The 15,661-nt window shown below is 40.9% G+C and overlaps 1 long non-coding RNA gene and 1 pseudogene across 1 annotated transcript; one reads left to right on the top strand and one right to left on the bottom strand.

Annotated features, from left to right (window-relative positions):
- Positions 1-1,501: 1,501 nt before the first annotated feature.
- Positions 1,502-3,062, bottom strand: LOC139551020 (uncharacterized). The gene is made up of 3 exons (XR_011670182.1): positions 2,756-3,062; positions 1,700-2,011; positions 1,502-1,558 (listed from the first exon to the last, which is right to left on the bottom strand). It is a non-coding gene; the product is annotated as an uncharacterized lncRNA (long non-coding RNA).
- Positions 3,063-8,804: 5,742 nt separating this feature from the next.
- Positions 8,805-12,869, top strand: LOC139540982 (histone H1-like; annotated as a pseudogene).
- The last annotated feature ends 2,792 nt before the right edge of the window (positions 12,870-15,661 follow it).

Genomic DNA, 15,661 nt, shown 5'->3' with positions numbered 1-15,661 from the left:
GACAGTTTAATAACAGAGTTATGCAAATATTTCTAAGAATAAACAAATTGTTTGATTAATCCTAAACCTTTGACTGAATTTACATTTGGCTATATTTGCAAAACTGGTTTATGCTTTAATAGACAAAAATATTTAGCAAACTAAATGAAACCTATTGGCTATACTTACTTTCAGTTGGACTCGCTGGGGTGTCAGTGGTCAAAGTACAGCAAACAGTTGACCCTGATGCAAAGCAAATCATTGGATCTGATTATACAAAAATACATCTAAATGGGTTGATTTTAATCAATCAAATATCAACCTCTTTTTGTAATGAGGCAAATTTGTGATGGAAAAAAAAACATGGAGAAGATAAGCTACTCTATTTGTTTTACTTAAATTTGCTAACTAGATAAAGATGACTAAGAGACCTGATGAAGGATTCACAGCCGTGCTAGGGGTCAAAGGGGAGGTCAAACCTGGTGAGAAGAGATTACTCATATTACACAAGAACAAATGTAAATTAATATAATATCTAAGGTATTTCAATAAGCAGAAAGAGAGAAGTACAATACACATTACCTACAAATCAGATGGACTAAAAATGGTTAAAAATCTGGACTGAAATTACAAGCAGCTATGAATCTATTAGTTAACCGGTCAGAGCTTTAGTGAATGAATGTGAACAAAGATATTGTACTTGCAAACTAAGTTTAAACTGGTGGATCTACTTACTGGTAGTTGGTGTCACTGTGGTGTCTGGGGTAAAGGTAGAAGTAACAGTCGAAACAAATGGGAAGCAATATGACTACACAAGAATAAGATTTTACATTCACATTTGGGTCACTTAATTTTACAGGCCCGTAATCTTAACGCTTGACTGTATAATTGGAACTTGCAGAGATGGTCATTTAGAGGCCCAACACACCTTCTGTAGGACTCACTGTCGTGCTGGGAGGCAAAGTAGATCTAGGACCTGGAGTCAAACCCACTGAGAAAACACATATTAATGAAATTAGCATTTTATTCATGATCGTATTAATGATCATCATGGTGTTGTTGGCCTTTTGAAATACCTTCATGATTTATCTTTTCAAAGTGGGCAAAGTAGGACTATAAAAATCACTACGGACAGATCGCTTCTAGCCCTGGTAGAATATATTTCTCCTCATTATAGAGATGATAAGACCAATTCATAAGGTGATAAGGTCTTTCAGGACAGATAAGGTGTTGATTGTTGAATGACAGCTTCCTAGAATAAAGTCACCATGTATCTAAAAGCAGAAGCCAAAAAGCGCATAGATACGATCTAAACACTCGACTAGATGAACACAGAAATTCTATTACTTGTGCTGATGATCCCAGACATTGGTGTTGAGGCTGGTGTCATATCTATAGAACAGCTTAATTATCGAACAGAACCGCTTCCTTTACACATGAACACAACTATTCTTATTGCTGAAACTTGATTTGCTTTAAAATAACAGCAGTGCCACTATAAAAGCAAAAATGTGTGGCCTACCTGCTATAGAAGGTGTCTGTATAGTTGTTGGATCACTGATGTGAACTCCCACCAGATCTAAAATCATTTGGGATTGAAATGTGGTATTTAGTTTGTTGGTCAGAATGAGTATCGTCATACTAAGAAAATGCTAAAATCAAAGTGAGTCAGATCATGAAGACCTGCAGCCCTGATAGATTTGTTTAGATAATGACTCACGTGCAAAGCTTTTCCCATCACTGCGTGGTGAGAGAGAGTTTGGTCCTGAGTTCACTCTGTAATCACAGCTCACCTCCTTACGCCTCACTGACTGTAGACGACTGATCACATCACTATGTTTTGGAGTGAATATACAGAACTGCTGTCCGGATGCTGAGGTGGCTTTTCTCCTCTTGATCTTTGCTGTGAAGGATGGCTGACTCTCCTCTCCAACATACAGGTTACAGGTGGTGTCAGGACTGACGGATCCACGAATCAAACAGATGATGGTGAAGTCCTCATCAAAATTGACTGTAATGTCTGGTTTTGGATCTGTTAGGAAAGGACAGAGACTCCTTTTTACATCACTCTATTTGAATGTAATGTATATGTCACAAGTGACACTGACTCCTACTAAACTAGAGCCTGCCATTCTCTTTAAAGTACGTATCAGCATGTCTTATTTGATATCATGCATATTTATGATGTTTAATCATGTGTGCTGTGTGTTTACAACGATTGCCTTTCACTTAATTCCTTACATTCTCACATGTGAAATCAAATTGAATCGCATGGACTATTTTGCTTGCTGGTATGGTGTGGAGTGATTCCACAGATCTCCCTCTCCCTGCTCGGGAGGAAAAGCCAAACCCTGTTCGGGTAGAAACGAATGAACAAACCCTGGGTAGAGCCAAACTAATCCTGCTCGGGTAGAAACGAATGAACAAACCCTGTTCGGAAGGACCTGAATGAACATTGGCCACCGATCGGGAATCAACTGCTGTGTTAGTTTGGCCCGTTGCTTCTAGTTAGTCTACAGCCCTAAATCCCAGCCTATTTATATATAGGGCCGTGGTGATACTGTGTATTACTGTGTCAAGCTGAGTTTATAAAGAACCTTTGATTGTACTTTGGCCTGTCTCTGTGGTTGTTTTCCGTGGGATCTTAGAACTCTACTTTTGACATGTACATTTCAAATATGTATTGTCTTCACAACAAATATTTTTTAAATGACATTGGATGAGATTGTGATTTAAACAGAATCATTCAAGACAATCTGAATATAACATTTCTTACCAAGAATAGTAAGAGAGACAGAACCACTTTGCATCGACGGATAGTAAGTTTCTACTGTGTAAAAACATCTCAGTTTGATCTCAGCAGATGAACTTTGACCTGCCCACGAGAGCAGCTCAGTCCCCGTGAGTGAACGTGTATAGGGTGAGTGTTTAGGATCTCTCCCCTCTGTGTAGAAGTAATAGTGAGACACAGAGACAGATGGAGGAGTCTGACAGATGAGTCTCTCTCTCTGATGACTGAAGAACTCACTGTCAGCCTGGGAGGAGGTGGGTCTCTTTGAAAGTTGCATTTACAAAACATTACAGGTAATCCATACATACTAACAGTATGGAAAATCCATTAATAAAATGTTAAACTATCAGCATTTATGTTTGTACAAAGTAGGGTAAATCCTGTCATTATGTGAAATGAAGACATTTAAGAAATACGACAGAAGATCTCATTTTCAGAACGAGCATAATTAATACGGTATAACAGTGAAGTGTATCATTGTTTAAACCACCAACTTACCCTGAACAGTGACTGAGACAGGGTCACTAAAAGGAGATGTGTGAGACTCCCTTACAGTGTAGTAACATGTCACTTTGACCACAGCTGGAAATGTTGGACGAGACCTCTTGAGCAGCTCAGTTCCTGTTATTGTCTGCGTACACGATGAGTCTGGAAGAATCTTCTCCCCCTCCATGTAGAAGTAACAGTGAGACACAGGGAGAGAGGGAGGAGTCTCACAACTCAGCTGAACTGATTCTGTCTCTCTGATGACTGTAGAACTCACTGTCAGCTGAGGAATGTCTGTGAGAATAGGGGAATTAAGTATTTTGTGGTTTTGAGAAATGTACTGACAGTCTAATCCCTCCTTGTTATTTAAGACTTAAGGATCTTGAGTCAATTACTTCATGCGGCAACAGTATGGGAAATTAAGGAGATATAATATATTCCTTGATTGCTTCATGTAATAGCTAATGACAACACACAGTATGATAACATATCCCAAGAGGAACATGGTAATGATGGCACAACAGTACATTGTTTACAACCATTCAAACAATCTTCTTACCCTGAATTGTGACTGTTGACGGCTCACTGTATATGGATCTAAACTGTGAACCTGTAGCACTGTACTGACAGTGTATTTTGACCTCAGCTGGTGAACTCTGACCTGTCCACTTCACCAGTAGTGTTCCTGTGAGTGTCTGATGACAGGGTGATGGTAGGGTGAATTCCACTTGCCCTTCCATTTTGAAGTAACACTCAGAGACAGATGGAGGAGTCTGACAGTTCAGCTGAACTGAGTCTCTCTCTTTGATGACTGCAGGAATCACTGTTAGACTGGGCTGAGGAAGATCTGTGAGATCAGAGGGATGATGGAGTGTCTTTTTTAATTGAATTATAAATTAATTTTCAATGTTTAACTACTCATACAGATAACGTACCACTTAATATTATATGAGTTTGAAAGAGAAAAACAATTAAGACACTGTTGTCTATTTAAGAAATAAACAATGAGAACGTGCCAGGAACAGCCCTTAGGAGGGAGTTATCACACAATAATCCTCGGGTTCGATGGGCATTTTGATTTTGTAAAACGGTTGCCAACATTTAAACAAAAGATTAAGGACATGTCTTTCATTAAAGACCTATTATTGTGTTTTATTTTCATCCTTCCACCAGGACAAATGCTCATTTTGGGACGTTGCTATATGGGCACAGCCAAACAACGGAAGAAGTGGATTTTTCTGACCAGAACTGTCCCAGAGCTTGGGGAAGTGTGTCTGTGCTGCAGCGGCAGGTGCGCATGACAAAACTTTACCGGCGTCATTCATATCGGTGAATCGCTGTGACATATGAAATACATGTGATAGTGTAATCAATCTGTAATAACTACGTAAAAAAGTAACGAACGTGTTAAATTATTATGTGACGTACAGTCATATCCAGGTCCTGATTGGTCAACAAGCTTATTTTACGCTTCAAATAGTGTTATTTGACGCATCAAACAGTGTTATTTCACGTGTATTTTGTTTGAAATGCAAAAACCCAAATGGCTTTCCATACTTTCCAGTGTCACGATCGTCTTGATAAGAGAGAGAGGACCAAGGCGCAGCGCGTGAAAAATACATCTTCTTTTAATGAAGGAAAAAACAAATACTTACAAAATGAACAAAACAACAGATCGTGAAGCTAAGAAACATAAGTGCTGACACTAAACACTTAGACATAGACAATCTCCCACAATCACCTAAAGCCTATGGCTGCCTTAAATATGGCTCCCAATCAGAGACAACAATAACCAGCTGTCTCTGATTGAGAACCAAACCAGGCAACCATAGACTTTCCTAGAACTCTCTCCTGAACACAACCCCATACACTATACAACACCCCCTAAACAATACACACACCCTAAACTAGACAAAACACACAAACTTCCCATGTCACACCCTGACCTAACTAAAATAATAAAGAAAACAAAGAATACTAAGGCCAGGGCGTGACATCCAGTGAATGACACAGTGGCGTCATGTACAGATGCGCGTAACTCTTGGCTGTAGTAAGAAAGCCACGCCATCTGCGCCCATTCAACATAGCCTAGATTTACGTTTCTATTACTTCTAAACAAAATAACTTTTGGCGGCTCTCCTACGCTTACAATGATGTTTAGATTCTTGCTTGAACAGTCACTAAGATTATATTTGGTTGTGATTGTCACGTTCCTGACCTTGTTTTCCTTTTGTATTGTTGTGTTTAGTGGGTCAGGACGTGAGATGGGTGGGCAGTCTGTGTTTGTTCTATGTTAAGTGTCAGGTTTAATTGACCTTGTATGGCTCTCAATCAGAGGCAGGTGTTTTCGTTTTCCTCTGATTGAGAGACATACATAGGGAGGTTGTTTCACATTGTTTGTCGTGGGTGGTTGTCGCTGTGTCTGTGTTTATTGCACCACACGGTACTGTCTCGTCTCTCGTTCGTTCTTTCTTTCCTGTTCATGAGTGCATTGTTTTTTATGTTCACCAGTTCAGGTCTGTTTAACGTCGTTTGTTGTTTTGTAGTTTATGCAAGTATAAGTTTTTGTGTTCGTCTTCGTCAGCAAATAAATCTATATGTATTCACAACCCGCTGCACCTTGGTTTAATCCCTGCTCCTCCTCTTCGGATGAAGAGGAGGAGGAGAGTCGTTACAGTGATCTTTGTAAAATAACTATTTTGGATGCAGCAAGTTGTTAGCTAGAATGCTAAACACTCACTGACATGGCCATAGACTGTAGCAAAAGATAGCCAAAGAGACATTTTACTGGTTGAAGTTGAAGTTATTTTTAAGTATAATGCGGTTGATTTGCGATGATGACACAAACATTATATTAAGCAGGACATTCATACAAGCCTTAAACTCCAATTATAATACAAAAGTAGTATGAAATGCAAACATATGCAACATGTAAATAAAGGCTTTTTTTGTTGGCGTTCTAGAAAAACTCCCCCATGTTCTGTCACCATAGTGGATTGAGCAGTCAAATGGAATAATGAATAGACTATTTTTTTGTGTTTGCAAACGTTGCCGCATAAGGGAGATGCGCCAAACGTTTGCAAACACAAAAAAATTGTCTATTCACTATTCCATTTGACTGCTCAATCCACTATCTCATCAGCCCAGCCAGGCAATTTATCAACTTGATCTCCACTGTAAAAAGCATTTAGATATTATATCCCATTTATTTTAGACTAGCATTTGGTTTTCAACAGCAGAGATTTGTATTAACCTTGCTGTCTGTCTCCGATGTTTGCAACATTGTTTCAATATTGAAATTTGATCACCTCCAGCTGCCCCATAGTAATGAACGAATGTGTCGGGATGAGACAGTCTGGCAGCTTTTCTTAGCCAGTCAAAATCAGGAATCAGTATAATTTTTATGGATATATTCAAAGAAATGCCAAATATAAAAACACGAAATGCAGCTAATTTACTGTCATTCCACCTTCAGTTTGAAGTGATTATGTTAGCTGTGTATTGTAGTTGGCTAGCTCCTCTGAATAGTGTCCTGGAGAGAGAGAGCACATTTTCTATGCTAGGCGAAATCTTGCATCGAGTCATTAGCTCATTGTTATGAATAAATCCCCCCCCCAAAATTATGGAAAACAGCTTAAACAAATGCAAATGCAGCTTCTTTGCTGTTATTCTGGCTGCACTGTTTGACGTGACTGTGTTAGCCGAAGTTTCCTAGCTAGCAAGCAAGGGATTAGAACGTTGACAGCCATCATGGCAATGGAACATTTAGAATGATCGACCAGCTGGCTTGGGTACCAACCCTAGATTTGTGTCGGGACTACGCGGAGTGTACCAAACAGTCGGGGCATGGATTTTACAATGTGTCGAAAGCATTCCACAGGGATGCTGACCGATGTTGACTCCAATCCTTCCCACAGTTGTGTCAAGTTTGCAGGATGTCCTTAGGGTGGTGGACCATTCTTGATACATACAGGAAACTATTGAGCGTGACAAACCCAGCACTGTTGCAGATCTGGCACCTACTACCATATCCCGTTCAAAGGCACTTAAATCTTGCCCTTTCCCCCTCTGAATGGTATACATACACAATACATGTCTTCAACCTGTCTCCTCCCCTTCATCTATTTATTGATTTAAATGGCTTTAACAAGTGACATCAATAAGGGATCATAGCTTTCACCTGGATTTCCCTGGTCAGTCTATGTCATGTTAATGTTTTGTATACCCAGTGTATACAGCATCTCGTGGAAGGATGAAATCGTATGGATGAATTCATCAAAATAAAGTTTTTATTGAAAATATGTCAATCATTATTTGAATATTTTGGTAACCCGTTGTTTTGTCTGGTAGCCGAAAAAGTTACACATTGCAGCTTTAAATTCATAATAATGATACTGACCTTTGGCTTTGAGGTACTGGAAGGTGTCTAGACATAACAAAATGGGTCATTATCATGCTCTTTTTGCCATTATGAAAAATAAGAAAACATGAGATGGGAACACTTTACACGAGTTGGCGAAGTGGAACAGTCTGTAATGCATTCACAGCCATGTTATCAAGCAGTGGTCATTCTTATCTGAACAAAATGTAAAATAATGACAGAGAAATATAAATCAATAGGATGATCAGTGGAATAAGACACACTTATTATAACCATAACATGTTGAAATATTAAGAGTTCCTAAAGTAAAAGACTAAAAGAGGGGAAAGAAGAATGGAATATCCTGTAGCACAAACTGATGGAGCGGAAAAATAACTCACCGAAAAGGAGGATGACCAAAAACAGATGACCAGCCATATCAGGGATGAACAATGTCATTTTTTAGAGAGCTACATACATACTGTTAGTCTGACTTCACAGAAGATGGTGGCAGTGACTGGGACAAAGAATACATGTTTCAATAGAAATGTAGATGTGGGGCTTGTTCACAGGAAAACCACAGATGTCTCATATAGCAACTGTGGGCTAATGTCATGTTGCAGAGGACAAAGAGGCTGAACATTCAGAATCATTTATCGGTAATTATTTTTAGGTTCTCAAGCTATCTGTCTTTAACAGATGTTATTTTGTATTATTATTGCCGACAATTCGATTTTTAAAACCAAACTAACATGTCTGTCTGAGAATTTTTTGTTTTAAGTTTTTAACTGCTGCACAATGTCTAACTATAAAAACCTTGCATTTGTGGTTATGAGTTTGATGGTCTCTAAAATGTAGAAGGGTTTTCATATTTCATTTATGTTTGGTGAGTCATGTTTAATAATATGCCAGAGCAGTGAAGGTAAACTGATAAGCTCAGTAAAGGAAAGGATGGAAGGAAGGAACGGAGGAGAGAAGAAGAAGCGAGTTCACACTACTCGGACTGATCAGTTTACCTTGAATGCTCTAACTGGTACCTAAATGTCAGCGCCTGTTCAGGTAAACCGCGTGCTTTGCTGCGGTGTTGCTTGAAGTGCATAACATTGAACGTGTGTAGGCTGAGAATGCAGTTGCTGTTTTTAAACTAACGATTTTATGTAGCCTAACTTTGAGATTAACCGTTTGATCATGCCACCTAAAAAGAAAGCAGCAGCAGCCGAAGAAGCAACGTCATCTTCTGACGTGCCCAAAAAATATGAAAAAGTGTCGGGAAAAGCTAAACCAGGTTTGTAAAACCATGTGCGGTTTAGGCCAATTTGAGTAGCCTAATTTGACGGTTATTTGGTTAGATTACGGTTGATACATTTGTCCATTTCATTGTTAGAATCCAGCAAAGCACCTGCTGTGGTATGGAGAACTCCTCTTCATCCACCTACGATGGTGATGGTTAACGAAGCGCTGAAGGAGTTGGACTCTCGAAAAGGGGTCTCCTCGCAGGCCATTCGCGGATACATAACAGAGAAATATCCATCTGTGGACCTGGTGAGGTTGAAATACATGATACGCAAGACCCTGAAAAAAGTATTCGAGGGAGTACAGGGGAGGTTTCGGGTAATTTATCCATGCATGTCTAAATCTTAAAGTAAATGCCCAGTGTTTCCAGATTTCTATGAAAAATGAGTAAAATGGTTTTCCTTCACAAAAATTGTAATTGAGTACGTCAAAGCAGCTTTCCTGTTTGAATTGTGTTTTCTATTTATATATTACTACATTGGGCAATTACATACCATTTCCAGTGGCACACTTGACTCACGTAATGATGAAGCCATAGGCTACTACTCACCGTGATGGCCAATGCGCTCCTCTTGGCAATAGCCTATCTCAAGATGAGCTACTTTGAAAAACAGTGCTGGAGGTCACTAAAAATTGGGAGTTGAGAATTAAATTGGTTGTAAATGCAGTCTTCTATTTTCAGAAGTAGGCATTTGCTTTCCAAACTATGTTCTTTCCCGTGATTTGTATTTTGAAATGTGCAAACAGACAGCTGCAACCAACTATCTACATATAATCCATGGATGGCAGTTCCCATTCAAATCAGGACTGGCAGCCATTGCTAGAGTACCCATGAGTTACCACTCAAATTTCCAGGGTAAGAGGTTCCAAAGATCAATGTATTCTGTCTATGGCCACAACACAACAAGCTGTACATTTGGCATGCATGCTGCCCAAATTGCAGCCTTCCCGACTGTAGGCAACCAGTAACTGCCAAAATAAAGGGAACAATTGAGTAAATGAGGGACACAAAGTTTATGGTGTGTGTGTGGGGTGTGTTTTCCTGCCATGGTTTAGGTCAGTTTGTAGAATTTATGCCAAGGCGTTTTGAAGCTGTTCTTGCAGCTGGTGGAGGCCAAACACCCTTTTTAAGACACTTTGTTGGCGTTTTCTTTATTTTGGCAGGTACCTGAATGCGCTTGTGAGAACAAGACAGTTATTTTTGAGGAACTATTGATACTCTGTGGCTAAATATGTTCTCTGGTGTATTTTGAACATTGAGAACAGGCTCCCTTGGTTGGTTATAAAATAAGTACTTTTTTTTTTTGCCTCTTGTGCCCAGCCCCTGACTCACATAATTGACCAGTCACATTTAGTTATTATGCAGTTTATTTTCTCTGTTACCCAATCAAGGCAGGGCCCCCCATTTACCCACATAGGGCCCATACCTCTCCTCCCCCCCATCTGATGATTAGCAGAGTGGCAGCAGGAAGCTGTCTACACTAATTGACAGTGTGGCAAAAGGTCACTGAGAACACTGATCCCAATGTGGAGAAGGCTGCAAAGGTCGGAGCCAAGAAGACTAAGGACCAGGAAGTCGGTAAACTGAATCGATTGTGCTCATCACTCCTAGGATTTAGACATCACCCTATAATCTGCCCAATTGTATGGGATCATTGTTATTGAGTTACACCCATTGTAATGGAGGACATTTAACATTGCTCATTCAATGACTTGTATGGGTATCTCACTTCTCCTCATTGTGTCCATGATTGCATGCATACACACACATCACTAACTCTTGTCTCTAGAAACTGAGAAGAAAAAGGCTACAGCCAAAAAGCAGAAGGAGAAACCTTCAGAGGCAAGTGTGGTTTCAGTTATGTTCTAACTATTGGCATTGTTCAAGTGGTTTTGGTGTATAGGGCCTTTTTATATATCTGATGATTTGCAGAGTGGCAGCAGGAAGTTGTCTAAACTCATTGAGAGCGGGCTCCTGAATCCGCCTGTGGTTTGCGGTTGCAGTAAAAATATATATAATATATCTAATATGTACTGTACAATGTATGAATGTATTTGTGACTTTTTTTTCTGCCTTCTGGCTTCATCGGCTGGAAGCCCCTTTGTTAATCCGGCCCTGGGCGTACCCCGACATCAGAATGGTGTGGGCATATACCTGTTTCAAAAAATATTAAATCAAGTATACTGCTGATTGGCCAGCTCAGCCAATGAGCCAACATGATATAATGTTCAATGAGGAAATGGCAAGCATTATCGAAATTGTCTGTTTTGTGTTGTTTTTTTGTTGTTTGTTTTATCAAGTTATGCTTTGGCTACAAATACGAGTGTAGGATTAGTGATGGGGAAACAAAGCTTCCTGGAGCATTGAGATTTTCCAGCTAATTGTCTGAAATAGGTTAATTACTCAAGGCTTCGATAAGGTGCACACTAGTGACACCTGCTGGTATAAAGGATTTAGAGCAGCCAAATTATTATAGATTATGTCCCACACCCCATAGTGTGTGCAGTGTAGCCTTTTTGTCTTCTACCAATCAGGTGGTTGTTCGATAAAACAAAGCTTTGGACGTCATTGACCACGTGCTTCTGATAAAGTTATACGGGCGTCAGCACTCTGCAATTTCAACGCATGCCTCAGAGCTCAGGCATCAACATTATTTGGGTACGAATTAACAGAACATACATTTTTTTAAAGTGAGTAATCCACTGGACAGTTACTTTTAATAGGCTCCTTGTGGCAACTACGCTTTGTTAACCCAAGTAATTAAATCAAGAAAAATGTGATCCAAGGTGAATGGACTTTATTTTCTGAATGTGATAGTAGCTTACTTGCCAAATGAGCCAAACTTCATGGTACCAGTTTTGAATATAAAGTGGTGTGTTTATTAGATAAGTCAACATTATGACAAACATGTTGAACATGGGCTTGGTGTTTAATATAATGTAGCTCAATGTGTGATCACTCTCCCTTACCAGCTTGCAGTCAGGGGTAGGGTCAAGGAGCCCAAGCCAAAGGCCACTGAGAACACTGATCCCAATGTGGAGAAGGCTCCAAAGGCTGCCAAGGTTGGAGCCAAGAAGACTACGGACAAGGAAGCCGGTAAACTGAATCCACTGAATTGATTGTGCTCATCACTCCTAGGATTTAGACATCACCCTATAATCTGCCCAATTGTATGGGATCATTGTTATTGAGTTACACCCATTGCAATGGAGGACATTTAACATTGCTCATTCAATGACTTGTATGGGTATCTCACTTCTCCTCATTGTGTCCATGATTGCATGCATACACACACATCACTAACTCTTGTCTCTAGAAGCTGAGAAGAAAAAGGCTACAGCCAAAAAGCAGAAGGAGAAACCTTCAGAGGCAAGTGTGGTTTCAGTTATGTTCTGTCTATTGGCATTGTTCAAGTGGTTTTGGTGTATAGGGACTTTTTTTACACTTTTGTCATTGGTACTGTTCCCTAATTGGGCTTTACCATGTTAAATTGAATCTCAAATGGTAAATGCTACCACAAACCAGCAGCATTGCAAACCTGTCATTTTCATCTTTCAGGATGCGAAACTCAGGAAGTCCGCAAAAGCATCTGCTTCCAAGGTGGCCCCTGCTAAGAAGCCCAAGTCGAAGAGGACAAAGGGGAAGAGGGGACAGCTGAGGATCAACCCAAAGCACAGAAGACTACCAAGGGTGAAGTGGCAGCCAAGAAGGGTGCAAAGGCCAAAGCTTTCCAGAAGCCTGCAGAGGGTGATGAAGGGGACACTGCTGCTCCTGAAGCTAAAACCACAGGGAAACGAGGCAAGGGGGGCAGCAGCAGAGTGACTGCACTCCTTTTATTCACTTTATATGTTTTTAAATAAAGCAGTTTTTTGTACTACTTGTTTGTTGCATTTAAGTGTAGACCTATCTGCTGTAAAATGTAATCTCCACTTTTCCTGTAGATAAGTGTTGGTGGTAGCTAGGGGTTTGTAAAGATGTTTAATGATTCACTGATGCAAGTTTATATATATATAAATAAAAAGCTGTTAAGTTCTTGTTTCTTGCACCTGCTTAATCAGTACCCTCTTCTGTCAGATTAATTGTATCAATAGTACAGTGACTTCCCGGTTCCTGGAACATATTGATGGTTAAGTTGTTTTCTACACGGTCAGGACTTTGTTGTTCATCCATCATAGGTTGATGACCATGGCACGATTCGTTGGGAAAATCTGGTACAGTGAGTGTGCAGATAGTTGAGTTCCATCTGAGCCTGGAACACACTGGACATGACATCTTGGTACCAGTCACCTGAGGGACGGCCCTGATACTGGTCTTTCACTGTTCTCTCCACCATGGAATTTATGATGCTGCTGGTTTGTGGTAGCAGTCTTTCTATACAGTTAGAACGAACCATCTCAAAACAAACATTTCCCATAACTATGAAGCTATGGGAAATTATTCAAAACTTTTCTGTTATGGGTCAGTGCCCACAATGGTGCAATGCAACATGTTGTACCATTTCAGTTTGTCCACAAGGGGGTGCAAGAACTAATTGGGTCTTCAGTTTGATATTCAAAGGTACCCAAACCAGAACATTGCTGTCCACTGGTGCTCCTGGTTCTTTATTCCCTGGAAGTTTAACCAGCTTTTACTCAACCACCCCTAAGGAGAAAAATAAATCATTAATGCTGTGGACCTCAAGGCCTGGATTTGAACAAGGATACACGGGAAGAGAGCATAGGCAACGCAATTGAAGCTGTCACCTATCTTTTTTTATTTTTTATATCACCTTTATTTAACCAGGTAAGGTAGTTGAGAACATGTTCTCATTTACAACTGCGACCTGGCCAAGATAAAGCAAAGTAGTGCGACAGAAACAACACAGTTACACATCGAATAAACAAGCGTACAGTCAATAAGATAATAGAAAAAAAGAAAGTCTATATACAGTGTGTGCAAATGGCATGAGGAGGTATGACAATAAATAGGCCATAGTAGCAGAGTTATTACAATTTAGCAGATTAACACTGGAGTGATAGATGAGCATATGATGATGAGCAGGTGATGGTGTGTAAGTAGTGATATTGGTGTGCAAAAGAGCAGCAAAGTAAATAAAAACAATATGGGGATGAGGTAGGTAGATTGGGTGGGCTATTTACAGATGGACTTTGTACAGCTGCAGCGATCGGTTAGCTGCTCAGATATCTGATGTTTAAAGTTAGTGGGGGAAATGTAAGTCTCCAGCTTCAGCGATTTTTGCAATTTGTTCCAGTAACTAGCAGCAGAGAACTGGAAGGAAAGGTGTCCAAAGCAGGTGTTGGCTTTGGGGATGACCAGTGAGATATACCTGCTGGAGCGCGTGCTACGGGTGGGTGTTGTTATTGTGACCAGTGAGCTGAGATAAGGCGGAGCTTTATCTAGCATAGACTTATAGATGACCTGGAGCCAGTGGGTCTGGCGACGAATATGTAGCGAGGGCCAGCCAACTAGAGCATACAGGTCGCAGTGGTGGGTGGTATAAGGCGCTTTGGTAACAAAACGGATGGCACTGTGATAGACTGCATCCAATTTGCTGAGCAGAGTATTGGAAGCTATTTTGTAGATGACATCGCCGAAGTCGAGGATCGGTAGGATAGTCTGTTTTACTAGGGTAAGTTTGGCGGTGTGAGTGAAGGAGGCTTTGTTGCGAAATAGAAAGTTGATTCTAGATTTGATTTTGGATTGGAGATGTTTGATATGAGTCTGGAAGGAGAGTTTACAGTCTAGCCAGACACCTAGGTATTTGTAGTTGTCCACGTATTCTAGGTCAGATCCGTCCAGAGTAGTGATGCTAGTCAGGCGGGCGGGTGCGGGCAGCGAACGGTTGAAAAGCATGCATTTGGTTTTGCTAGCGTTTAAGAGCAGTTGGAGGCCACGGAAGGAGTGTTGTATGGCATTGAAGCTCGTTTGGAGGTTAGTTAACACAGTGTCCAAAGAAGGGCCAGATGTAAGCAGAATGGTGTCGTCTGCGTAGAGGTGGATCAGGGAATCACCCACAGCAAGAGCGACATCGTTGATATATACAGAGAAAAGAGTCGGCCCGAGAATTGAACCCTGTGGTACCCCAATAGAGACTGCCAGAGGTCCGGACAACAGGCCCTCCGATTTTACACTCTGAACTCTATCTGCGAAGTAGTTGGTGAACCAGGCGAGGCAGTCATTTGAGAAACCAAGGCTATTGAGTCTGCCAATAAGAATACGGTGATTGACAGAGTCGAAAGCCTTGGCCAGGTCGATGAAGACGGCTGCACAGTACTGTCTTTTATCGATGGCGGTTATGATATTGTTCAGTACCTTGAGCGTGGCTGAGGTGCACCCGTGACCAGCTCGGAAACCGGATTGCACAGCGGAGAAGGTACGGTGGGATTCGAAATGGTCAGTGATCTGTTTATTAACTTGGCGTTCAAAGACTTTAGAAAGGCAGGGCAGGATGGATATAGGTCTGTAACAGTTTGGGTCTAGAGTGTCATCCCCTTTGAAGGGCGCTAGCACGCGGGAGACATGGCGTTTAAAGTTAGCAGTCCGTGGTAAGTAGAAGCGTCTGCTCCGTCGTCCGCCAAAGGCCGGTTGAAGGCACAGCTGATGGAATTACGTCTGCAGACCAGTCGTGGTGGTACGCGGGGCGCCGTGTCGACGAAGGGACCGGGCCAGATGGCGAAAGAGGTATTGTAGTTGTGGGAATTTCGTTTGCTAGCCGGGAGATGCGCCTGGCTCAGGGCTAGCTTCAGGGCTG

The sequence above is a fragment of the Salvelinus alpinus genome, chromosome 2 (genome assembly GCF_045679555.1).
Source record: "Salvelinus alpinus chromosome 2, SLU_Salpinus.1, whole genome shotgun sequence".
Lineage (NCBI taxonomy): Eukaryota > Metazoa > Chordata > Actinopteri > Salmoniformes > Salmonidae > Salvelinus > Salvelinus alpinus.
This window is presented reverse-complemented; position numbering and strand designations above follow the sequence as displayed.